Genomic DNA, 27,551 nt, shown 5'->3' with positions numbered 1-27,551 from the left:
TACACGGGCCGGCCCAGCAGCATTGGCGCGTGAAGCTCCGAACAGGAGATCCCAACGTGGCCCAATGAAAAATCAAGAGACGAGGACATAGCGCGAGCGCTATGTCACGCCTTAAGCGAGACAGATTCTACTCTCGCGTCGAGCATATACACTAACGGGCCGGCCCACTGGCGCAGTTAAAAGAAGTTAAAAGAACGAAATCTATAATGGCCGAACGTACCATATTATTTGGTCTCGTCCCGGGCGCCTCAGCCATCATCAGATGTTTGTACGAATCTTGCCATGGCAAACTTTGTAGATGTTCAAAAATATGGAAAATTTTCCATGGCATTTAAAACTGATCAAAAACATGGCAAACTTTGTAGATGTTCAAAAATATGGAAAATTTGCCATGGCATTTCAAAATGTTCTAAAACATGGCAAACTTTGTAGATGTTCAAAAATATGGAAAATTTGCCATGGCATTTCAAAATGTTCAAAAACATGGCAAACTTTAATATGTGCAAAAACATGGTAACTTCTTTTAATTAAGTTTGTTCAAAAACATGGAAACCTACTTTTAATTAACATGTTCACAAACATGCACACTTGCCATGGCAACTAAATATGTTAAAAAATATGGCGACATTGTAGATGTTTAAAAACATGGCAAATTGCCATGGCGGTTTTTAAGATGTCAAAAACATTTGCAAACTTGTCATGGCAAACTTACGATGTGCAAAAACATGGCAACTTTCTTTTTAAATTACTAGTACAAATGCCCGTGCGTTGCACCGGGCGAACAAAGAGACACAACCAGCTTCATATTCCACTGTGCACCATTTTATATATCCAATTTTAATAAACTTTGAGGATAAGGTAAAACTGATTATTGCTTTTTGTAGAATCAAGTTTGGACATGAAAAAACCAACTTAGGGTTCTTCATTAGATGGAAGAGCAGTTTTGCATGGAGTAGTTTGTCAATCTTTTTTTTTTGGTTTTTTAGGAAACCATGAAAATTTGCTTATTTTTAATAGAAGTTAAGGTTTACATAAAAAATTGGAACACTTCTTTAAGAATCTTAAACGTTTATGAAAATTAGAACATTTCTATAAAGAAACACATTTTTAACATATGTTTTTTCTTTAAAAAATGCTTGATTTTTTTATACATTTCTAAATGAATTTTCCGATCAGTACAACACTACCCATTTTCCGATCAATTGTTTCGTCCAAGCACCATCAGCTGCTCATTACGGAGAGTCGAAGAGCATTGAAGCAAAGCGGCAATAAGCTAACTCTTCGGCTGATCTCCAGCAACAGAGGCGGCAAGGTCAAGCCTGACAAACATGTCCTTCAGAGTGTATGACGTGTGTTGTTCCTGTGTGACGGCACGCCAAAGAGTTCCCTCCCATCTCGCCACTGGTGTCGTACATAGGGTGGCGGGAGGGCATCACGGCGAGCCACCGTGGTGGCCGGTGGCGACCTGGTTGCTGAGACACCAAAGTGCGTGTCAATTGTTAACGACGCCAAAGTGCCTGTCAATAAAATTTATTAGAAATACCAGTCTATATAGCTCAACATCAGGAGATGCAGGACCTCATCATATATTGGGTCTTTAATAACATAATCAAATACATGGTCAGAGTGTTCCCGATATTGATGGTTTTTGAAATCTGTTTCTGCTATTCTATAAGTTAGCCATGAACAAGGTTTGTTATTCTGTAAGTTAGCCATGAACCAGGTTTGCTATTCTATAAGTTAGCCATGAACAAGGTTTACACCATCTGTGAAATGACAGTAATTCTGGAAAATAAAAATAATAAGAGCACCACTACAGCTAGTAAGAAAATCATGACATGATATAGACGGAAAGAATCCTTAGTACAGCTGCAATTAAAGGGTTTGCTTTCAGTCAAGGAATATAGCATGACGTCAATAGCAAAACGTGATGATATTTGTGGAAATAAAATAACAAGAGCACTGCAACTGCTAGTAAAAGCAAATATTATCCAACATGATAATTTCAACCAGCACATCAGTTGATTTTTTAAGACGGAACTTTTATTTATCTTCACAAGTCATAGTTTTTCCAAAGATGATACTATTGCTATCTGGGCACATAGATCATGGTCAGTCAATGCATAATGTGCAAAAAGTCAAATAATTTAAGAAAACATTGAATACAGAAGTACACATAATAAATCAAAAAATTACCTTGTGGGAGATAAACAATATACAATTCTTTCGGAGCATCATGTAAACATAGAACTCTAGGCCAAATTACCGAAAAAGGGTTTCCCCCCGCTTTGTATTCCAAAGCAACCAACACCGAGTACAAAGATCGCTGTGGCGAGCAGCACAACACACCAAAAGAAAAGGAAGAAGAAACAAATGCCAACCACAGCAGCTCGGCAAAGCGCGGATGACCCGCCACCGCGGCGCCCACCGGATACAAACCACCACAGACCGAGGTTCCGAACCGCCGCGTACCAAGCAGCACCTCCAAGAAGGAATGCGACGCCGACGACGCTGCTACCCGGACGAGTCCTAGGGTTTCCCCTGGCACGCAGAGGGAGGTGGGGGTGAATACCACCGACACCCTCCAGGAAGGAATGGTGGCACCCGCAGGTGTCACCGCCTCGGGGCCGAAGCCGGCAGGGATTTCTCCCGCATTCCCAGACCCAACTGCCCAACCGGATGGAACCGACCCGCCAAACCGTCGCCCACCCCCATGCGCCAACGCAGTAGCGCCGCCACCAACGCCGCCTCACTACGAACACCACCACGAGGCCAAGAGGACCGGAGAAAAGCGCACCACGACGGGAGCCGCGACACCGACGCCGAGCGGGAGGGAACCACCTCCACCGCCGTCGTGCGGGAGGCCCATGCCTCCGGCACCGTCGCGGTAGCCGTCCGGACATGCCCGCGGGGCATGCTGGGCCACCCCTGGCCCAGCCAGGCCCGAAGCGGGCCCGTTAAGCCCCGCCGGCCACGATGTAGCACTCTAGGCCAAATTAACGCAAGCAAGAGATGCTTTCTATGAATTAGCATTGTGCTCGGGTCCCGTGGATGCTATATCATTAGAGAATAAAAACTCAAACAAATATAAACCTTGTTTCGTGGTTGATATGATCAACACCACAACAATAATGTACTGTACATAATTAGAAGTTTAAAAACATATCGAAATATATTACTTCATGGGAATCGTTTGGGTAAGATTTTGGGGAGAAATACCTTATAAAAATACGAAGATATGTTTTAGTTCTAATGAGAGGGAACAATCACCCTACCGCTTAGTTTGTTCAATGGATGTAAAAAATTAGTAAGCAGCAGAATCCTTGAAAATACTCTTCCAATGGATCGGCATGCGTAAGGCATACATATATTACAGCCTTGTCAGCAAATTGAGAAATATTGGGCATCGCAATTCCTATGAGCAGAATTGGAGTTTCTGGAAAAGAGATTTCTGAAATATTGAAGATGCATCTTTGCCAGAATGGCTAATCAACATGTTTATAAAATAGATTGAACAGTAACATAGTGGAAGTAAACCAAACCTTCTTATACTAACTATGTCAAGTTTCAGTGTTACATGAACACAACCCAACTACGGCGACTCTGTATTGTCTGTCAGGCGGTCAGAGACCACCCAATACAGCCTCGTTCCTAAAGTACGCCAATGGAATTGATTAAATTAACCTGTAAAAAAAAATCAGTACCTATGAGCATTAGAATATACTAAGTCATCACTACATGGAGCTAGAGCTGCAGTTTTTTTTAGATATGTACGTAAGTTAGTAGCTGATGTAATTCTAGCAGCACCTCAGTTGTCGCTGAGCTCCTCTGTACAACCTGAAACAAAGGAAATAAACTACAGGATGGAGGCTATAGAACATACGCTTGATGGAATTCCTCAAATTAAACTTTTGGGTTATGCTGCATAGAAACATCTCTTTCCGGTGCTTTCCTGGAACAGAAAGAAGAACAAACTATTATGATCGAGCAATTTGTTCCCTGATCCAGAAAGGAAAATAAGATAAGCATGCCAGCCACGAAATCTACGTTGGAAGTTGTGAGCGCGGCTTGTGAAGTGAGCAGGTTTGCATCAACAAGAGAAATAAGAGGAACCAGGTCAGTAATCTTAAATAGGGGACAGTGGACAACAAGAAATCGATCATCTCACCTTGACGGCTTCATCCAGCATGGTGAAGATTGGTAGCAGCTGCCTACGCAGCACTACTGCGCCACCAATGCGAACCGATCCTATTATGATCTAAATACAGTCGTTGCCCTGTACCTTCTTTAACCAAAAAAAATCCAGTCGCTGGCTCTGCACCTTCTTTCGTTGTTGCATGCCGTACCTCATCCTCTTCCCCGCATCCTGCAGTGGCGAGATCCGGGACTGATGGATGCAACGCTAGGAGCCGGTGTTGGCCAGATCCCGACGGCGGTGAGCCGAGGCTGCCTACGGGTGCCAGGAGGGAAGCCGTCCCCTGTTGCCGGTAGAAGATGAGGCGAGCTTTGGGGGCTGGGGCATTCAAGTTCCCGTCGATGGCCGCCGAGAGCCATCGGTGTCCTCCGCTCGCATCCGGCTGGAGCTCCTCTCTTCCTCTGCTTCGACGGCCAACCGCTGAGGCTCTCGTTTGCCACCGCCCGGCTTGGCGAGTTGCTGCCTAGGTCGCAGCACCGCTCCTACTTTCTCCCTTCTCCCCGAGCACAGTGGCCGGGCGTCGCGCGAGATGCAGCCGATCCTGCCGATCTCATCCGGATTCGGCGACGGCGGGGAGAGGACGAGCACCGGGGATAAGAAGATGTGGGCGCGGCGGCGGCGGCAGAGGAACCCTCGTCTTCTCGTGCGGGGCAACAATCATATGAAACGTTTTTTTTTTCACTTACGGTCCAGGTACGGTGGACTGCGGGTTGATTCCTACTAGTATGTACACACGTGCAATCCACGTCTTAACAATATTGTTCCTATGATTCTAGTAAAAGAAAAAAAAAACATATACTCCCTCCGTTCCTAAATATAAGTCTTTGTAGGGATTTCACTATGAACCACATACGGATGTATATAGATGCATTTAGAGTGTAGATTCACTCATTTTGCTCCGTATGTAGTCCATAGTGGAATCTCTACAAAGACTTATATTTAGGAACGGAGGGAGTAGTACTTTGCAATGAATTCAGAGCAAAAATAAATATTGTTGGTGTATGCATGCACAAATGAAGTAATCAAAAATTGGTAATTGGCATGATATGGCCTAATGACACCCAAAAATTTCCATAGGGAAAAAATTGAAGATTTACATGGTGGAACCCACTAATTATTTGCTTTTGTTTATCCTCCTAGACAATACATCTCTCGTACTCGGCCAAGGGCGGAGCCAGTATTTAGATATGAGGAAGGCGAAAAGCCAATGTTCACAAAAGTTACGGAACATCAGGCTATGTTAGGTCTCACGATAGCATTGATGACAAATTATCAAAATATATTTCTAGAACTACAAAAGAATGTTACATTTCTGTTAACTTAAATTGAGCTCTAAAACCAGAAGTGTTGAACAAGTTGATAATGTGAACTTTACAACTATTTTTCTTTGCAATCATGTAATGTCAAAGAAAATTGTCTTCACTATATTTCAAAAATATGTCTTGAAGACAACTGGAAGAGAATTAAAGCAACTAACATTTATCATTAATGTTTTTTGCCACTGTCATTTGTACGGTGATTTATGCCATGAATTATAAAGTGGTGGTTTTCTGCTAATGAAAATTGGTATTGTGGTGGTCTTTACATTTCACTGGGGTGCAGCAAAAAAACGCCCTAAGTAGTCGAGTCGAACACGCACGTAGATCAATCAATCGATCAATTGTCTAAGGGGAAAACAATAGTTAGCCACACCTACATGTATGGGTCACTCGGCTTTGGTCTTCTGTATATTCGGTGTAGTTGGTTCCACGAATATATTTTTGTACGGACTAATGATGCAATTAGCTGCGGTCATTAGCCGTTGTACAGTATAGAACCTGCTAAAAATGTTCACTCGTCTCCGCCCCTGTCTCGGCTCTTTGCCTGATGCACTGGCACATGCAACATGGCGAGAAGAGAGGACGTGTGACGTGATTGTTCCAGAACCCAGAAGATGCAAGTGAAGAGAGGAGGTGTGACGGGATTGTTCCAGAAACCAGCAGATGCAAGTGTGGGCTACTGTTCACTGCGAATCCGTTGAGTCTCAACCATTAGATTTATGAGATCAACGGCTAGGATTGATGATGTTGCTACAATTCAAAAACTCGTACACTATATAGTAGTATAGATAAAAGTAGACAAAATTTAGTATCACCTCGAATATGTTTTAAATTCAAACTGAAAGCGTAAAATCACGGAAGAAGCGTATTGTGACGGTGAGCCCGACAAAGTCAATCCATGCTTTATTATTAGGGAAAGAAGTTTGTACAAAAACATGGCAAACATGCAAACTTCTTAACTAAGATGTTCAAAAAACATTGCAAACTTGCTATGGCTACTAAAGATGTTCAAAAACATGGCAACCTAAGATGTTCAAAAACATGGCAAACTTGTTATGGCAACTAAAATCAGTATTTTTCATTGATGTGTTTTTATTTTTGCATGGCAACTAAATGCATTTTTTGCCATGGTTCATTGTGTCTTTTTTGCCATGTCCCATTGAAGAATGTTTCTCATGGCCACTACATATTAGTGTGAGAACACGGCAAATTTGTTCTTTCAAATTTGTTTTTGCGATGGCAAAAAGTTTTGATCCTTTGATATGTGTTTAGCCATAGGGATTACATGTACGATATCATCACAACTTAAGATGTTTTATCCATTTTTTCCGAAAATGTTCTATGTGTCTAGAGAGAACTTTTTTCACCATATCACTTCATGGCAACTTTTTCGGTTTTTCGTAAACTTCGTAGTGATGGCAACTTTTTCGGTTTTTCGTAAACTTTCCGTACTTTAGAGATACAGATTGCCATGACTTCTTCCTTTTTGCGCCATTTTGAAAACATAAACTTGAACATGGCAAAATTTTCATAGAATGGCGATAGTCCATGGGAATTTTGTCGTGCAAAAGACCAGTGTTTATTAGTTAAAGAAAAACTGAGCTTTTTACTAGTCATAACATATCGACGTTCTAAAAGAATAGATGAGTGAAAAGGGGACCGAGCGGGATTTGATCCTATAGATCCTTTTGGTTAGAGACCAAGCTGCTAACCACCAAGCATTCATCGATTTTGTGTTAGACTACAAGGGTGCGACCTACTTGAACGAACCGACCCGGGTTTACACATGCTTTCTGGGTACTTTTTTTCTTGTTCTTTTTTCTTTTTCTTTCTTCGATTGTTCTTCGCTTCTTTCTCCGTTTTTATTGGTTTTTTATTCTTTGTTTGTTTTCTTTGTTTCTTTCAGAGTTTTCAATAGTGTTTTTCTTTTCATTTCTTTTTCCTGATTTTTCTTCGGTTAAGTTTGTTTCTCTCTCGTTTTTCATCTGTTTTCTTTTGTTTTCCCTCGGATTTACATAGTTTTTCGACATGTTTTTGCTATATATTTAATACATGATCAATAACTTTTTACACATCTAATCTTTTTTAAATGCTTGATTAACATTTTTTAAATCCATATTCAACATACTTCTCAAACGTTTTATTAACATGTTGATGTACATGATAAAAAATTCATGATTTTTAATACATGATAAAATATATTTTATATACACATTTAACATTTTTAAATACTTGATTAACATTTTCAAAATCCTGTTCAACCTTTTCAAATTCTTGATTAACATTTTTTATATAAATGACCAAGTTTTCTTATAATTTCTTAATAAATAGTCAACATTTTTATGTACATATTTACAAATAAATGCTTGATTAACAGTTTTCAAATACTTGTTCAACATATTTTCAAATGCTTGATTAACATTTTTATATACATTATAAAAAATCATCATTTTTGTAATACATGGTCAACATTTTTTATATACAGATTTAACATTCTTTAAATGCTTGATTTAAAATTTTGAAATAATTGATTAACACTTTTTTTAAATGCTTGATTAATATTTTTGAAAGAACATTTAATTTTTTTAATACATGTTCAACATTTTCTTTATACACATTGAATATTTTTCAGATACTCCCTCTGTAAATAAATATAAGATGTTTTAGATCAGTTTAACATATTTTGGATATATGGTCAACATATTTTCTATACACTTTTAATTCCAATACAAGTTTAACATTTTTGGAACACTTGGTCAACATTATTTTCCAATTCTTGGATTAGCAACTTATAAATACATGGTCTACATTTTTTATACGCATTTCACCTTGTATTTTTTTTGTATACATGAGGAGTATTTTTCTATACACATTAAACATTTTTTAAGTGATTGATTAACATTATTTTTTGAAATGTTTTATGTAAATTATTTTTTGTAATATAGGATATCTAGAATTATAAATAAAGTGAAAGACAACAAAAAAACGAAAACGCAAAACATAAAAAAAAAACGAGAATATGGCGTGTGGCCAGAGGCTCGATGGGCAAGTCCAATATGGAGCTCGCCTTCAGCGATACTTGCTCTCGTCTCGCTGAAGGCAAGACATTTCGGCGCCCGGGACACAGCGAGTCAGCGATGCAAGAGAACATATTTTGCACGGATTTTGCAGGTGCTTTGTGGAGGACAACTTTATTCATTAATAATAGATTAAACATAGTACTAACTAATTCTCATCTATTCGAGAATCAGCAAATCCGTTCATTGAAACTTATTGACAAGTAGATGAATCATGCGAACCGGCAAATAAGTTTAGACTTTAGTGTTGCGGATAAATATTTAGACTCCTTGAGTAGAGGGCTCGACGCGGACTCTGCAGATCGGGCACACCGCATTCCGGCGGCCGACCCACTGGGCGGCGCACGTGTAGTGAAATGCGTGTGCACAACGCAACCGGCGAACCTCCTACTCAGTGGCGGAGCTAGGCAGAACCAGCTGGTGGCGAAACATAAAATACAAGTGTTTGGGGGGGGGGGGGGGGGCGCAAAAGCTAAAAAGTTCTTATCTAAGCCTTCACATAATTTTCCCTTCACAAATTGGTCCAATGCTGGGGGCACAGCCCCCCCCCCCCCCCCACACGGTGACGATGAGCTTGTAGGTGATGGCACCGAGGAAAATCAGGTCGACCGTCCACCCGAGCGCTTCACCGACGGCCACCGCCGTCGAAGAAGCCGGACTTCATGGTTGAATCTTGATCCAAGGAGGGCAACAGAGTGTGAGTGTGAATCCTATATACATAAGAAGTTGATCCCCACTATCCTATTTATCTCAACATACACACATGCCATGTCATCAAAGACTCACCACTACATGCATGAGAAAAACTTTTCATTATTAGTTGATCTCATGCACACTTTTCACTTCACCACACATGGCACCTCAACAGAAGTTCATTCAACATGCATGGAAATAGGTTTCCATTACATTAAAAAAAATCCGACTACATAAAATCAAGTACAATATATAATATTTATTCTTAGCTTTAGTTCATATATTATTAATTCAACTATGGAAGCTTCATACAATGACTGAAATATATTGCAATCGATACCCGCAACAACTTGCGGGGTATTCTCTAGTGTATACCAACAGGCCGGCTCTGGAGACAAGAACTGCCGACCGGTGCGCTTTATGTGTGTGGCGATCGAGGCTGGCAGCGCCGGCAAAGATACTGATATGAGGCAGCTTACAGGAGAAGAATTCTTGATCAAGCTCAGCCTAATGCCCAGCGTGCGAGTCGAGAAGATTATAACAGGAAAAATCGTGACTGCGCATTCTTTGATCCGGAAACAAACGAACAGAAAAGGGAACCACTAGTCTAGTAGAGGAATAATGGACGAGAGTGCTTGTTACTTATCTGCCGCCAATTAATGTGCTACCCCGATATGTCGAAGAGTGCGCTTGCAACCGCTTCAGTTTCATCGAGTGTCTTCTTCACACTTATATTCATTTGGCTTTGCGTGAGTCAAGCAGTCAAGTTTTGTACAAACTCGTGTTCCTAAACTGGCTGCAAGATGCCAACCCTTGGCATTAATCATCTTATTTGCTCTTTATTTGTTGCCTTGAGTAGTTGAACTCTCAGATTTCTGTGGTGGCTGAATTTTCCATGTATTTGAAAGCATCCCAATTCCAGCATCAGAGTACATTGGAACGGCTCAGCTGGTTGTATAGAAGCAACTACTTCTATACTAATAAGGAACTCTTCGTTCCATATTTGTAGTCATTTGCTTGGTGATATTTTTCACCTGTCTCTTGTACTGGTCTAGAAGCCTCATTGATAAAGGTTTATCGCTCGAGTGCATCATGCTTTCTTTTTATTTTGTGACATCTATATTATCTAATGAGGACGTCCTTAAACCATTTAATTTTGATTCTGAATATAGGCACCATGGTGGATCCACAGATTTTCCAAGATACCAATTTTGATTTCTACCTGTGTACAATCCTGGCATTCAGGTTCACTTTCCCTATCTAATTGTTGCATTCCACTTATTTATTTTTACTACATTCTGTGAGGGAATGGTCTGCTTACTGATCCATATTCCTTGCACTGAACACATCGCCCCACTCATTATCATAGTTAGTGGATGAGAACAAATTTACGGCTGATGGTGGTCATAAAACTCAGCCAAATTTTGTTTCCAAGTCATGTTCTACTGGTATATTTCAGCAGCCAAATTATTTGTTTATTTCTTTTGCGCTATCTATGAGTGTGGCTGCAGTTTCTTAGCTGTAGATAAATTTATACTTTTGATGAATCTCTACACTGGATCTTTCAACATTATAAATTTATAGTTTTGATAAACTTCTACACTGGATCTTTCCACATGATTGTCGATTAATCTGATGGCTTGCTTTTCATTATCTGCCCTATTCACATGGCCATTGCGCAAACAATGACAACACCGTCATGGGAATTTTTGCTAACCATAAGATTTTTTATTCTACAGAGGTGTGATAAAAATAATAATAATTGAGTAAAACTCTTTATTAGTGCTAGAAAAATAGGCCGGACAAGCTTCTATGTCTATAAAATAGGGCTTTTGGGAGAACTGATTGTACAATGAAATGATCTGTGTTGCAGTATCATTCTCACAATTTTTATTCCCATAAAGCCATTCTCACAAATGAGAGGCCTAGTGCATCTAAGTTGACTTCTGGAAAATTAATATATCCTATGTCTTAAAAATAATAGAAATAAACGTTTGAAATTAGTATTATTTTCTGACTTCATCTGGAAGTCGATTTTGGGATTCGTTGATGCTAAATTTTGATAAAAGGTCCTCTTCTAATCATGCACGCTTCTCCTCTCTGTATGCCTTGTAGTCAGAAAATATAAGAATGTCTTGTAGTAAAAAATATAAGCATGCCCAAACCTCAGGTTTGTACGCTTCTCTTTTCCTAAAATGTGTGCATTACTAACATGCGTGCTTCTCTTCTCTTCTCCAAAAATGTGTGCTTCTCTTCTCCAAAAAATTTGCCATGTGACCATTTGGTAAATCAATTAGGCAGATGCAGCAACACTAACATGTGTGCATTACTTGCTGCAGCATATTTTTTGGAAGTGCGAACTTTTGTAAAATTCCAAACATTTAATTGAGAATGAGGCCGGGGGTAATCCTCCTTTACTATTTTTTTGTGAGAATGTGAACATTATCTTTACCTAATCTTTATCTTCTTTACCTGATAATAAAGCAAATTGGGTTTCTGCCAGTACGTCGTTGGTATTTTGCAGAAAAGCCCTTGAAGTTTCCGGAAATTGAACCTGCAGTACAATTTTAACTGTTGCTCGGACGCGGCCAATAGGGAGCTCGCCCTCGAGGCGAGGAGGAGGCCGCCGCGATGCCGACACGGGCGGGCACGATGGCGACGACTCCGGCCAGATCCGGGCGCGGGAACGGCAAGGGCAATGGAGGCCGGTCGGATCTGTAGGCCGCGGGGCGGTACGGCGCATCGGCCGGCGAGGGAGCTCCAAGCGCCCATGGCAGAGAGAGAGGTCAGAGGGAGACAAGAGAAAGGGGGAGCAGGGGGAAACGTGGCAGGGCTGCGGCGCTGCTCACCTGGGGCGGCGACAGCTCTCGGCTCCGGCGAGCGAAGCGACGGCAGGGCGGAGCATGCGCAAGCATGGGGAGGCGCGGCGGCGAGGTTGGGCGCTAGTGAGGCACCTGTGCAAGAACTAGGGAAGAAGGGCAGGGAAAGCGTGCCCGCTCACCTGAGGCGGCGATGGCGCTCGGCTCCGGCGAGCCGCGCGCAGACAGGGCGGAGCATGCGCAGGCGTGGGGAGGCGCGGCGGCGAGGTCGGGCGCTGGTGAGGCGCCTTCTCAGGTGAAAGAACTAGGGAAGAAGGGAAGGGAGAGCGTGCCCGGGAGACTGAGACAAGGCAGAGGGTGAGGACACATAGGGGAAGCTTTGCAGGGGAAGAGAAGCAAGCTCGAGCTGTGCCTGTGCGTGCGGGCTGGCAGAGCAACCGAGCAGGGCGGCCCGTCAGCAAGAAGGCAACAGCGGCGTGCAGCACCGGCCTTGGCCAAGGTGGCCACGGACCCGCGGTGAAGCCTTTGATGCGGTGGAGCTTGCCCTGGTCATCCTTGATTTGGCTCGCCGAAGGTGGAGGAACCACTAGTGCAGCGCCTGAGAGCTAGGCGCCACACTATACAGTGCAACGCCTAGCTCTTAGGCTCTGCACAATGACTTAGCAATTTGTAGGCAGTCTGAGGTGCAACGCTGGCCAGGCGTGTAGCGCCTATCTATGAGGCATTGCACAATGTAGTGTGGCGTCTTCGTGTCGGGCGTCACACAAAAAGGTCAGCCGCGTGAAATAGTTTCAGGGCAGTTCATTCTGCGATTTGATTTCGTCCACAGGTCAAATTTGTCAAATTTGCCATTAGGTGAGGCGACGGAGGTGGGTTGGGACTTGGGAGGCGACAAAGGTGGAGCAACCACCTCCATCTAGAAGCACCGAGGAGCGACGTGGTAGGAGGAACGGCAAGAGGCAAGCGACGACGTGCACACGGGCATGGCGGCCAGGGGGAGGGCAAAGAGGCAGACACCAAACACACGGCAGCACGGGGTCGCAGCCGGGCATCATCGGCGCTCGCCGCAACAAGCGCGGGGTCACAGCCGCGCAACAAGCGCGGGGTCACAGCCTGCTCGCCATGTGCTACTTCAGTTACGAAAACCAGATAGAGATGAGAGAGATGGAGCGACAGAAAATAGAACGAGCGGTGGAGGGTGGAGAGGAAATGATAAGCTTTGAAGCGTGGCCTTCTCTGCTAGAGCGAGGCGTACACGTGACAGGATGACTAATGGTGTACGTGCCGGCTGGAACACACACCCAAAAGTTGTTTATCTCAGATTTTTTTAATCCTTTCCTGTTAATTAAGAAAAGGAGGATGCACAATACATACTTTAGGTTTTTTTAACATAGTATAATTGAAACCACTCACAAACACGAATATATACTCATTTCTAGGAACGCACACACGCACACGCTATCTTTATGAACACCTTGGGCAAGAGAAACGTCTTCTCCCACTAAACGAACATCAATGAAAGTCTGAAATAAAATTAAAATAATGCGAGCTACAGTGTCAAGTCTAGGACTTGGATCCTGGTGGGTTAGGATACCACTATCCTTATAACTATCCAACCACAGGTACTTCGCATTTTGAACCATACATCTATATGCGCACGAACGAGAGTATGGGAGAGACCCATGGGAGAAAGTATCATTTTTCCTTGCGTTTGGGCAAGCCCAAATAGCGAAAAAAAACATTAGGAAAGAAGAGAGATAATCTTCCAAATCAAATAATCTTCAGTGAAAACAGAAAACCTAAATAATCAAAATCTTTAGGATTCAAATCTTTTGATAATCTAAAAGATCCTTTAAATTAATTATTAAACTCTCAGGAATCACATTGTATGTTTCTCCCGCTAAAAGAAAATTTCATGCAGCATTATTATTCCATCCGATGTCAGTGTAGAGCTGAAATATGCGCCAACAAAGGACGTTGCGATAATTCTACACTTACGGGCAACATGACACGGAAATCACCTACGGACTCTTCTCCGCCAATCTCTTCCCACCCCTGATTTTCAATGCGGGTCCCATCCCCTCCTGCTTTCCAATCAATGTTTCACAGCTCAGCCCTTCACAATATTCAGTAGGAATCAGGGTGTAAGTGTAGCATTTCTCAGGACATTGGGTTGGCCTCTTCACATCAACACTTCATGATCCAAAAAAAAATTTGCAACCCGTGGGAAACACGCGAATATGCATCTTATAGAGACGAGGGTAACCTTATTTCAACGCTTGTGAGAATTGGATATAAATGATGTGTAATGTCACGTGAAGTAGGTTTTGTGATTCTTTTGCACATCAACATAGGACATTGCAGACTGATTTAAATGCATGGTAAAGGAGGACGTTACCAGGATTGTGGGGTAATTATGCAGCTTGACATGCAAGATAAATGATAGGAAGTATAGTAGGAGTTCCCGTAATAAAAGGAGACGACGTTGCACAGTGATTTAAATACATGGTAAAGGACGACATTGCCGGGGTTAAAAAAGGAGGACCTTGCCGTTGGCATTAATATTCCTTACTAAATTTACGTGAATTTTATTTTCTGTTCAAACACATGATTTAGTTTTTATTAGTTGTTTAAATTTCATTACCTTTAATGATCTTTATATTGTCATTATGTTATGAAGAAATCAAAGTTTTTCCATAAAAGATGTTGTCAATCAGCCGAATTGTACCTCATGTTCTAAGCTCTGTTTGGTGATATTCAATTGATACATCGTTCTTCATGAGCGTCTGTTGTCCCATCACATGGTTTCTTGACCCGGTCAACCTTTGTTCATAGGAACTAGAATTGACGTTGCCATCAACATTAATATTCCTGACTAAATTTGCATTAATTTTATTTTTCATTGAAACACGCGATGTAATTTTTGTAATTATTACATTTTATTACTTTTGATGTTCTTTATATTGTCATGATGTTATTAATATATCAAATGTTTTTTTTTGTAAAAAAACATTGTCAATCAGATCAATTTAATCTGAATCGTATCGTGATCCTCAAATGATACATATATTTTTCGACATAAGAATCGTTGTCCCCTGACATAGTTCCTTGACCCGGTCAACCATGGTTCATAAGAATCGAATTTTTTTCCGTTGAAACGCATGGGCATTTGTGCTAGTCTTTACCTAATAATAAAGTAAATTGGGTTTCTTTCGTCCGTCATGACATTTTAAAAAAAGTCCCTCTATTTCAGAGAATTCAACCCGCAGTCCTGTTTTAAGTTAAAACGAATCATTATTTTCGTATTTACACAAAAGACCCTGTCTTTTCTTGAAATCAACCCGCAGTCCAGATTTAAGTCATACCGCTGAACCGTTATTTTACATTTTTCGAACCCCTGATGTTTTAGGTAATTCATCCGCGGATCATATTTAAGTCAAACAAATGCTTTTTAAAATCATCCATATCTTTTAAACCGTAACTCCGATTTGAACATGTTATATACTCCCTCCATTCCAAAATATAGTGCGCCCACGCTTCCCGAGGTCGAATTTTGACCATAAATTTAACGAACGAGACCGATTGCGGCGGGAGAAAAAGTTACATAATTAAAAACTTCTTTCGAATACGAATTCACTGATATAACTTTTGCTCCCGCCGTAATCGGTCTTGATAGTTAAATTTACGGTCAAAGTTGAAGCACGGGGATAAAGAAAGCACTACATTATGGAATGGAGGGAGTATGAAATTTGATTAGAAAAATATGTAGAATATGAATATGAGATTATTTTTACCTGTTAAGTATTTTTAAATATTATTTTGAAATATATTTGAGTCAAACCAAATGATTTTCTAAATTATTTGTATCTTTTAAACCGTAACTTCGATTCTAACATATTATATATGAAATTTTATTAGAAAAATGTGTGAAATCTATATGATGTTAATTTTACCTGTTAAATATTTTTAGAATATTGTTATGGAAGCAAACTTATAATTTATAGCACAAGATCTATTTTTTTCATACCGACGGCGATCCGGATTGCAAATAAACACCGCACTATAACCATATACGGAAAAGGAAACATCAATAACTACACATACATACCTCTGAAAAATGTCGCAAAGGAAAACAACATATTTCTCATCACGAGAGTGAGAAAAAGCGAGAGAGAAAGAGAGAGAGGGAGAGGGAGGAGAGAGACGCGCCTTAGGATTAACCATATTTAACACACTTTTTTTTGTTTTATATGTGAGGCCATCGCCGGCGAGGGTGAGAAGGAGGATAAGCGGCAACATAAATATGATGCCTCGCAAAAAAAAAAAGATAGACCTATTGTGGTCTTGAGTCATGGTTGTTGAGTTAAGAGTGTGTTATGTTTTCTCTCCCGTTGCAACGCACGAGCTCTTTTGCTAGTTTAATAATAAAGAAAATTGGGTTTGGGTTTCTGGTCCTCCGCCGTCGGTAGCAATTTTGCATATAAGTCCCTTGGTTTATTCAAATTCAACCCGCAGTCCTATATAAAGTGTGTTCCTGAGAAAACGTTTCGTGTTTGCAAAATAGCCCCTTCATTTGCTAGAAATTATGCCCGTGGCTGTTATCCCTTATTGGACTGGCTCAGTACCGCGCGTGTCGCCGCTTATCCTGCCGTTCTCCACCGCCGGCCATGCGTCGCCGCTTGCCGCCGGCGTCGCGGCGGGCGTCCGCGCCGAGGCGGGCAGGAGACCCATGTTAAAGGCTGGTCGCAGGAGAGGCCTTGATAGGAAGACTCGAGGCGGTCTCGGGCGCGACGGTGAGCTGGCCAGAGCGCACAGACGGCGGCGGCTCGTGCAGGAGGCGAAGACCGACGAGGAAGTTCAGAGGGGCGGCTGATGTGGCCAAGCTGAGGAGGCGGCGGTCTGAGCTGGCCGGAGCGCACGGACGACGGCTCTGCTTGCTGGCAGGGGCCGGGGCTGGCTCGGGAGATCCACTCGGGCGCGAGAGGAGGCTGGAGGAGAGGGCCAGACGTGGCTTGGCGGGCGCGAGAGGAGGCTGAGGAAAGGGCCAGACGTGGCTTGGCGACTCCAAGAGCCACGAGGCTGTCGCCGCCGGCGTCGGGCGTCCAAGTCAGTCGCGGCGGGGAGGGGAGGGGGGAGGGGGTCTGCTGCTACAAATTGAACCCCAGATCCACGCACCCGTTGAGCTCCTCCAGGTCGTCGTCCGTCAGGCTCCTCGCACGCCCCACGCCGGAATCCCCGGCACCTGCTCCGGGGCTCCGTCTTCCCCGGCGAGCACCAATCGCGCCCTCTGTGGCCACGCCGCCACCCACTGCGCAGGGAGCATGGGGAGGACGAAGAGCCCGCCATGGCCGCTGGCGTGGCGGTTGTGGAGCAGAGGTGCGGGGATCCCGGCGGAGGAGCCATGCCCGCCGCGGAGCTCCTGGCAGCACGCGGACGTGTGCCCGCCACGGACAGCGGCGGTGATGGAGCTGGGGGCGTCGGACTTCCGGAAGCGCGCAGATGAGTAGGAGCCCTCCCGTCATTGCGGCTTTGTGGAGACTGCATGTAGTCACAAGATTGATACACGCCGGCAGCCTGGGAACGACGCTCACCGCGGAAGCCAACTCCCAGCGCGGCAAATCCCGCTGGCTCGGCAACGTTGAAGCAACAACGGCTGGTCTCAGTGTAAGCAGCATATGGATGGGGATGAGAAAGAGAGATGGAGCGAGAGAAGGGGATGAGGATACAGACGCATCTCGCTGGAGACGAATGGATAGGCTAAAAGCGGTGGAGGTACACGTGATGGCCTGATGGAAGTGTACGTGCCGGCCGCTCAACCACAATTTTGTTTTTATCAGCCGGCTGGACACGGGAGTATGGAGATATTTTCTTGCGTTTGCCCTTAATAGTGCAAAAGTAAAAACATTGGGAATGAATTCCAAATCATACAACCTTCGATAAAAAAAAACTACATAATAAAAAATCATTAGAATTGGAATATTTTGATAATGTTATAAAATACTATAAATGAATTATTAAACTGTCAAAGAGTATGTAAGGGCATCTTCAACACCGATCATCAAAACGCCCGCAACTGTCCGAACCGCCTGGACCAATTTTTTTCGTAAACCGGAAACAAACCGTAGGCTTTGTGGGCGTCCGGACCGCTGCCACGCTCGATTCTGACTACTCTGGCCCACCAAAAACCCATCCCTCCACATGTCCCTTCTCGCCCGAAGTGGCCAGCGCCGCTCGAGAGCACCGGTGCCGCATTCATGCCGCCTAAGAGTGATGCAACCTCGCCTTGGCACTCCGACATTGAAGTGGTGGCTCGGCTAAGAGCACCGCCCACGCCGGGGCACGCGTCTCCTTCTCATTCAAACATCAGGCCATCGTTCCGCCTCCCTACATTAAACATGCACAGTTACCGAGGAACCTACTCCGGCGCCACCTATCTGTTTGTCTGCCGCCACCATTAACCACCTTGCCGCTTGCCATGTCATCTGCCACCTATTTGAACTTCAACCCCACCATAGCCTCATCCATCCTTCTCCACTCCCTTTCTCCTCTCCGCACCACGCCCCCCAATGGCCTCCTCGAGCTCCAAAGCCATTTGGGATAGTCTCTAGACCGAGTAGAAGATGGAGATAGCCGCCATTGCTGCTGGCGGGCAGACGGAGGCGGCGTTGCAGACGTCCCAATGGAGGACGGGACCGACGATGAGCCAGTGGCACCCTCCTTGCCGGTCCATGCCGGCATCACCATGGGCGATGCTCGTGCTCACTACACCGAAATGGTGTTGGCCGAGCAGGAGGCCTTGTTCCAGCAGGTGCAGGCCGAGCAGGAGGCCTTGTTCCAGCAGGTGCAGGCCGACCATGAGTACAACCTCTGCCTCCTCGATGAGCACCAGAGCGCCGTGGAGCATCTCGCCGCTGACACGACAATCGTGCCGGACGTGGACTAGGCCGAGCAATAGGCGTTGGCCGACTCCTATCGCACTGCCTGCCAAATCCGTCGCGACCACTGGCAGTACCGCCAACGACAGGCGGAGCTAGAAGCCGTCTTAAAGAAGACCGACGAGGCGGTCCACGAAGTCTACGACAAGAGCGAGGACGAGGGTGACACCGCCAGCTCCGCCACACCCGCACCCCTGCGCCACGATCATGAAGTCGGAACGTCCAAGAGTGCCGCTGGCAGCAAGGAAGAGTAGGGCATGGGAGGTCGCTGACGCTCTGATCTTAGGAAGTCCACCACCCTTTCGTCAGCCGATTAGCTGATTGCAGGCTGCGAAGGCGCATGCTACAAGGCGGAGCTAGAGCTTCAGTTCCCGGGGCTCATGGCCGGCCGAAAATGGGTGAACGGGCGCCGACAGTCATTTAGACTAGGTTTAGAGTATGTTTTAGTTCAAATATGTCAAATTGTAATTAGTTTCCTCCGGTCTAGGTGAAAAGGATCAGGTTTTATCTAAAAGTTATTCAAGTATGAATTATCTGAAGGTTATTCAAATATGAATTAATATCGGCCGATTTGTCTAAATATCCCTCAAATTTGTTCACATCCATTAAATTTCTCCCAAAATGCAACCAGACATATGCAAATAGCTTTGGATAACCTCCTCCCACATTAGTGTCCGTGGGCCAGTTCCCCCGGTCCACGGACAGATGCGGTGTCCGTTTTGTTCTAAGAATAATGTGTTGGAGATGTCCTAAGAATAATTCAACCTGTGGCAACACATCCGCATATGCACCTTATAGAGATGAGGATAACCTTATTTCAAGGTTTGTCAGAATTGAATATATGGGGAGCGTAATGGCACGTGAAGCATGTTTTGTCAAAAAAATCGCCCATTGCAACGCACGGGCATATGTACTAGTTTAAATAAATCCAGAAAATGGTTTAATCTTTGAAAATTCATAGAAAATAAACGTAACTCGGATGAAAAAGTTTTCTATATGAAAGTTGATCAGAAAAATGAGCCGAACCCGAATACGCTACCACATACATGTCAGATGCCTCTAACTATCTGAACATGGAACATTCCCCCTCCGGTCATCTGTCTGACACAGGTCCGGAACCGGGAACACCTTCCCGGTTGAATTCCCCCTTCACCTATAACGTCTAGGACTGCGATAGAACACGTCTAGCTATGCCAATTGTCCTGTTATGCACTTGCTTGCTATGTATTTATTGTTTCTCCCCCCTCTTCTCTTCGGTAGACCCCGTGGCGGCTGCCGATGCCGTTGTGATCGACTACGTCACCAACGACTCCTCCTTCTTGTCTGAGCAACCAGGCAAGCACCCCTTTGATCATCCCGATCTCGCCCATTCCATTCTCTCATGCTTGCATTATATTTTGCTACTGTTATTGTTTGCTCCTATTCTGATGCATAGCCTGCTTTTGTAACCTGCTCATTGTTACCTACCTGCTTATCCTAAACTGCTTAGTATAGGTTGGTTAGTGATCCATCAGTGACCCCCCACCTTGTCCTAGTTGCCCCTGCTTCATCATTGAACACCCGATCAACGGGATCGAAGACCAGGCACCGCACATCACTTTCCCCTTAGTTGCTCGACACTACTGGGTTACTATCGAGTGCCGAGGGTGAGACCTCTACAACACTTCTGATGTTAACCCTGTAGTGTAGCTATTCGGTCGTGGTCATCGGGGGTGATTCCGCCTTAACCACTTCCGATACGACTCTGTCGTGCAACCCCTCAAGTGTGAACCTCGGGGGTGTTTCCTCTTACGTTCACCTTGATGATTACATCGAGTGGAATTCACCGGGGGTGATTCCTCGGGTTTTCCCCTTGTTGTTTGGACACACGGTTACTATGGTTACTATGACTTTACACTGAACCCTGTTACTAAATACGAGTCGGCCCTGAGGGGTACCCGCGCGAGCATATTTGCGAGTGATGAGGAGTCGGGTTGACCTGGAGGGTGCCCGCGAGATAATTACGAGGCGTGGTTGGGCATTCCTAGCCCTTGCTGCAAGTCCTCGAGATGGGGCAACGGGGTGACATCTTTCGTGAGTCTCTGCTTGTTACCGCGCATTCCTAATCCACTACGATTTGGATATTTGATCCGAGGGGCCTCTAGCCTGATAGCACTAACCATCACGTGGGCATAGTATGGGCGTTCTGCGTCGTATGCATCAGCCGAAGCTTAATAGACGTCAGCGACTGAGCGGCGCGCGCCGGGTTGGACTGCGTAAGCACCTGCCTTGTTGAATGAGGTAGCTAGGTCTGCTCACCGGCCGCGTACGCAACATGCAGGAGTTCCCGGGGACATGGCCCATGACCCCTGGGGGCATAGGTTTAGTCCGGCGTGCTGCTCTCTCTATTAAGCCTAGGCCGGGTTGCGGCGTATTGTTTGGCCGAGGCCGGGCATGACCCAGGAAAGTGTGTCCGGCCGGAGTTAATCGAGCGTGGTGGGTAAGTTGGTGCACCCCTGCAGGGAAGAAAACATCTATCGATAGCATGTCCTATGGTAACGGACACTTGGAGTTGTATCCCGATCGATACAACTAGAACTGGATACTTGTGATGAGATTTGGATTATGATGAGAACTGGATAGTATGGCTCTGGGATTGCTTTCTCGCAGGGAGTCAAGAAAGGATCTCTGGCCGAGGTTGATAACACTTCTATTACTTTACTTTATGCTACTCTACTCCCTCCTGTTGCTGCAAGATTGTGGTTTCCAGAAGATGCTAGTCTTCGATAGGCTAGGCTTTCCCCTTCTCTTCTGGCATTCTGCAGTCCAGTCCACAGATACAACCCTTTTCATTGATACCGATGCATATGTAGTCTAGATCCTTGCTTGCGAGTACTTTTGATGAGTACTCACAGTTGCTTTGCTCCCCATTTTCCCCCTTTCTTCTTATTTCCGGTTGAAGCAACCAGATGTCGGAGCCTAGGAGCCAGATGCCATCGCCGATGCCTACTACTACGTGGAGGCCGCTGACGACCAGGAGTAGTTAGGAGGCTCCCAGGCAGGAGGCCTTGCCTTTTCGATCGTTGCTACTTTTGTGCTAGCCTTCTTAAGAAAAACTTGTCTAACTCATGTCTGTAGTCAGATATTGTTGCTTTCGCTGACTCTTGTGTTTTCGAGCTTATGTATTCGAGCCCTTGAGGCCCCTGGCTTGTAATATAAAGCTTGTATTATTTTAATTTGTGTCTAGAGTTGTGTTGTGATATCTTCCTGTCGTGGATTTGTCACGGCAGATGTCCTTAGTGTCAGGACTTAGTCGCGAGGTCAACGCATCTATGTGGTAGCTTGAGAGGGGTTGAGCGGAATCGAGAGACGTAACACAAGACAAGGATTTAGACAGCTTTAGGCCCCGGGAAACATCATCCGGTAACAACCCTACATGCTGTTTGGGGCTAGGTCTCATTATGATCACGAGGGAGTCGTCGGTAAACCGGCTCTTTGTGTCTAGCCCTAGAGATTGTTTCTTCTTGCTTGTCCCTTTTTGGGGAGCCCTGCCCCTCCTTATACAAGTTGAAGGGGCGGGTTACATGTGGAGTCCTACTAGGTCTAGGACTAGTCTATCTCTAATACAAACCGGATACAAGTCCTGGTCTTAACTCCTTGTAAGGTAAATATTCCTCATGTCTTTCCTCTTAAACCGGCCCACCATAACATGAGCCGGCCTTCTGGGCCTTGGGCCTTGTCACCGTCTGTCGCGCCCGTCGGGTTACCAATGAATCGTAAACCGTCAGGTCCAAATGGGTCGCTAGTGACTCGTCAAGTCTCAGCCGGGTCTCAAGTAAACTGCCAAGTCCGCCCGGGTTATACTTCCGGCCGGTTTACGCCGCGGGGTATATCCCCGACATTAGCCCCTAGTTTAGTTTGGATTTATCCATGTTAAACTGATCCTGTAAAACAAACACAAGAACAAATTTGACAGATTATGCTCCGGGTTAAGAATTCTTGTAAACCGGCATCTGATCATCCTTAAGTCCTTGTCATTTCCTCCTTCTAGAAAATCCGGGTCAACAAGCCAGCTTCATACTCAATTTGCTGACATTGGTTTCTCACAGAGAAATATTGTGAAAAATAATCCACTTGAGTCGGCTTCGAAAGCACCGGTTTAAGAAATATGGGTCTTGAAATACTCATCTGATATTCAGCCGGTTTGAAGATGCAAAACTTGCCGGTTTAATATTACCAAAATTACCGGTTTGTAAATATGGATGGCACCGAGTCATAATTGTTACCGACGCCGGGTCATAATTGTTGCAGACACCGGGTCAATCTAGTTTTCTCAGAACTGAGAATTTGAAGATTTTTCTCCCTTATATCCATATTACCTGTAGCCCCCAAGTCTTGAGCAGAACAAAGTGATGGCTTAAGACTTGTTTCCATATAATTACTGCCACTTTGAAGAAATCCATGTTGTTCATCTCAGCCACTATTAAAAACTGAATACTCCATATATGTAGCCCCCAAGTGCCGGGTCATTATGCAATAATGAGCAGGGACTTTATAAATATGATAATGTAGATTTGAACAATGACGTGTAGCCCCCAAGGGCCGGCTCAATAAGATAATATTGAGCTGGTACTTTATATATACTTCTTTGAAAAGAACATCATATAATGTAACCCCCACCATGGGGCTTGAACCCACGTCCACAAGGTTAAGAGCTTTGTGCTTTACCAACTGAGCAATGAACCTTTCAATATAATGGTTTTAAGACTTGTGTACCTTGAATTGTTGACATGAGCAATTGGTAGCCCCCAAGGGCCGGCTCATTATGATGTGATGAGTCGGGTCTTCAATAAGGCCAATAAAAAATGACTTTGCATTAGCCCCCAAGTGTCATGGTGCATGCTTGCAGCGACATGAGACTTGCATGTAATCTCAATTTGAATAATGTAGCCCCCAAGTGCCGGGTCGTAAGCCCGCAGCGACTCGGGACTATTCCTTCCATTGTAGAATAAATCATATCCTTTGATAAAATAATAGCCATTGCGCTAAAGCGACTTTGAAAACCTCAATAATATCGGTTATTAATAACCATAATAAAATCCAGCCATGTTGGCTATTCAAGATAATATAATCTGGTATGAAAACCTTATTCATTCAATATCATAATGAAAATTCAGCCAAGTTTGGCTATTTGAATAATATAACCCAATGATTTATAAGCGCATGATTCCAATGGCGCAATCCAAATATATACTGGTGATTTATAGTCCAAAGCCAGGCCGGTTTAATAAACACCGGATAATTTCTCATCATATACTGGTGACTTATCGTCTTAAAGCCAGGCCAGTTTAATAAATACCAGATAATTTATCATCATACTGGCGACATATAGTCGAAAGCCAGGCCGGTTTAATAAACGCCGGTGATTTATAATCATGCTTTATTCAACCTGTTTCTGCATATAACAAGTTTAAAGTGTCCTGGCGGTTTACCGCCGGACGGGTCATAATGCCCAACATATAACCTGGGTTTATAACCAAGGCTGCACTTAAGAATAATCAAATATGAAATATATCATACCTGTGACATTAAATCACATCATTGGTTGGCCAACTTTATTGTAGTAAAGGTGATAACCCCAATCTTGAGTACTGATAACTCCTTCCATATTGTGCCAGTTTATGATAAAACCGTGCCGGGTTGTGATAAACACCAGATTAACCATATATAATATTGGTGACTTGTAGTCAAAACCAGACCGGGCTGATAGTCTCCGGATTATAATTTGATTGTATACTGTCAACTTGTAGTTGACAGCCTAACCGGGTTGATAAACACCGATTTAAAAACGTCATAGATCTTATGAAAACAAAGAAAACTCAGCAAAAGGCAAATAAAAACCGTTGTAGTCGAGGCTTTTTACGGGCTGCCAGGCCCTAAATTTGATAGCAAAGAATCCCCAAGCAACATTGCTAGCTGTGCTCAGTGGGTGCCTATGTTTGAGCTGTTGTTTTACAACACTCTCTTTGGCCCCGGACTGATGTGGCTTTGAGCCGATCAAGAGGCGTGACTATGGTTCGGGTTCGACCAAGCCCCCAAGTGATGCTGTGGCATTACGCCGATCAAGAGGTGTAGCTATGGTTCGGATACGACCAAGCCCCCAAGTGATGCTGTGGCATTTCGCTGATCAAGAGGTTTAGCTATGGTTCGGATACGACCATGCCCCCAAGTGATCAATAATATGATAAGCCAATAAGGAAGGATACCCATGTTTGAACCGCGCATCATGGCAGCAGGTCCTCTTCGGCAACCTTTAACTTTTTGCAAGAGATAAATTCTTCTTGAGCCGGGATTTTGAACCGGATATTGAGAGCTTCAAAGCTTTGTGGGAGACATCTTTCCCTTGAACCGGATTGTAAACCAGAATCTTCATTTTCAGCCGGGAATTTTCTGACGGCCTTTCAACTCGAACTTGCGAGAAGTTAATTCCTTTTTGAACCGGACATTTTCAAACCGGATTTGAGATCTTCAGAGCTTTGTGGGAGAATAAATTTCCCTTGAACCGGATTATAAACCGGATATTGAGAGCTTCAGTGAGACTGACTTCCCTTGACCCAGATTTTAAACCGGAGTCATTTCTGATGACCCGGAACTTCTTCATTGAGCCAGGATTTTGTAATTGTCATATATTTTTTAAACCGGAAATTTTCTGACGGCCTTTAAATTTTCATCAATATAACAGTAGCCTCTGGGACCGGGTTATCTTTTCCTCCATCATCCTGGGGTTCTTAAATTTGCTGAAACTGGCAAGATTTGCTGAGTCATGTCATCGTAGCCCCCGAGTCTCAAAGGTGACTCGAGGAGTTGGCTTGAGACTCTCCATATTTGACCGTGATGTAAACCGGCATAACTTGTAGATCATTGGTGTTGATAGCACGATGTGAATCCACAGAAGGCTGAGGTGACTACGGCGGATTATAAACGATCCCGCATGAGCCATGTCAGCAACTCGGCCAATGGTTCCTTCCAACTGGTGATTTGAAGTTAACCAAAACTGTAGTGGCGGCGACTTGTGCGCCTGCCCGTTGAACCACCCAGTGCAGACGGCGGTTGATAGTATATGATAATTTGCCTCCATCTTGTTGAAAGAAAAACCGGGCTACCCAAGCTGTAACTTGTTCATACTCAATAAATAGCTCATGCAGACAGGTGCGGCCCGGTATGTTGATGTAGACCAGGCCGCGAGATACGGATGACAAGGACTACCGCAGCATCCGAGGCAGCTCGGACAGACGAGTCGGCCGTGGCATTGTAAGCCGGTGCAGACGGGGGAAATCGGCCGTATGCTGATGTAGACCGGACTTCGGGGGACGGCAGCCTGTGCACGCGTTATTGGGTAATTCGCACAGTCCTGACGAGTTGACGCGGACTGGATCGCGATATAAACCGGCATGGGTTCTCCAATAGCTCAGTGATATAATATCCCTTTTTGTGATAGACAATTTGTCCTGCATTGGAAAATTTGCAAGCCAGAGTATTTGCTCTTTTTAAAGAAAGCAATATATAATATGAAAATATAGCGGATGGATTTCACCTGATATGTTAGCCAGAAAATATCCACTGTGGAGTTGATGATCACCGCGGTGAAGCTGAAATCAATCATGGACAAGTCGGCCATACGAGCAAATGGATGAACTGGCCGCGGCGTTGTAAACCGGTGCGGACGAGCAAGTTGTCCTCCGCGTTGTAAACCGGTGTGGACGCGTGAACCGGCCGCAAGGGCAGACGGCGAGTCGTCCATGGAGTTGCAAGCCGTGCGGACAGACGTGTCGGTCGTGGACGCGGACAGTTGAGTCGGCGCGGGTACGGTCGAATGAACCGACTGCAGGCACGGTCCCGATGAGTTGATGTAGACCGGACCGCAAGGACGGCGACTTCGGGCGCTTACGTTGATCACGTCAGTATGGACAAATTCCAGTGCAAAATGATAACACTGTACGCTCCATATCCGCAGTATAATGCCGTTTATATAATAGATGATTACCCTGCATATAAAAAATACCATAGAGCAGAGTAGTTGCGCTCGGACTAATTTTAAAGTGTACTAAGGAAATATATAGAAGAAATAGCACCTGATTTTGAGCGGTCTCAGTGTACGTTTTTGCTGCGTACTGTCATTTGATTTTTGATGTAACGGCTTGTCCCTTGTGACCACGTGAGAGCTTTCTTGGAGGTTTCGCTGGCGGTATATTCTCAACCGGGATTTGGAAGTTTGTGCAAACAAAACACTTTAATTTGAATAGACGGCTTGCGGTTTTGATGGATGTGAGTGCACTTCTTCCTTCGTCTGTACTACTGTGCGTAGCACTTTGTTTCTTGGATTTAACTGATCTCCGCATCAGGAAAAAGTAGCAGCAGCAGTAGCTTGTTGCCTCGGGACACGAAGTCTAGGAACCGCGGACGTGTTGCCATGGGAAACTTGGAACAACAGTTGCACCCTCATAATATATCTGCGGCTCAGCGAGTTATGATCT

General features: G+C 44.4%; 1 long non-coding RNA gene across 2 annotated transcripts; it reads right to left on the bottom strand.

The window, feature by feature from the left end:
- Nucleotides 1–2,265: 2,265 nt before the first annotated feature.
- Nucleotides 2,266–4,850, bottom strand: LOC120962753 (uncharacterized). 2 transcript variants are annotated; one of them, XR_012181355.1, is made up of 3 exons: nt 4,169–4,850; nt 3,775–3,952; nt 2,266–3,684 (listed from the first exon to the last, which is right to left on the bottom strand). It is a non-coding gene; the product is annotated as an uncharacterized lncRNA (long non-coding RNA). The 2 variants fall into 2 exon arrangements; XR_012181354.1 differs by having other exon boundaries at nt 3,449–3,684; nt 4,048–4,840.
- Between the last annotated feature and the right edge of the window lie 22,701 nt (nt 4,851–27,551).

This window comes from Aegilops tauschii, chromosome 4 (genome assembly GCF_002575655.3).
Source record: "Aegilops tauschii subsp. strangulata cultivar AL8/78 chromosome 4, Aet v6.0, whole genome shotgun sequence".
Classification (NCBI taxonomy): Eukaryota; Viridiplantae; Streptophyta; class Magnoliopsida; order Poales; family Poaceae; genus Aegilops; species Aegilops tauschii.
Note: the sequence above shows the minus strand (reverse complement) of the source record. Positions and strands in the feature narration are given on the sequence as shown.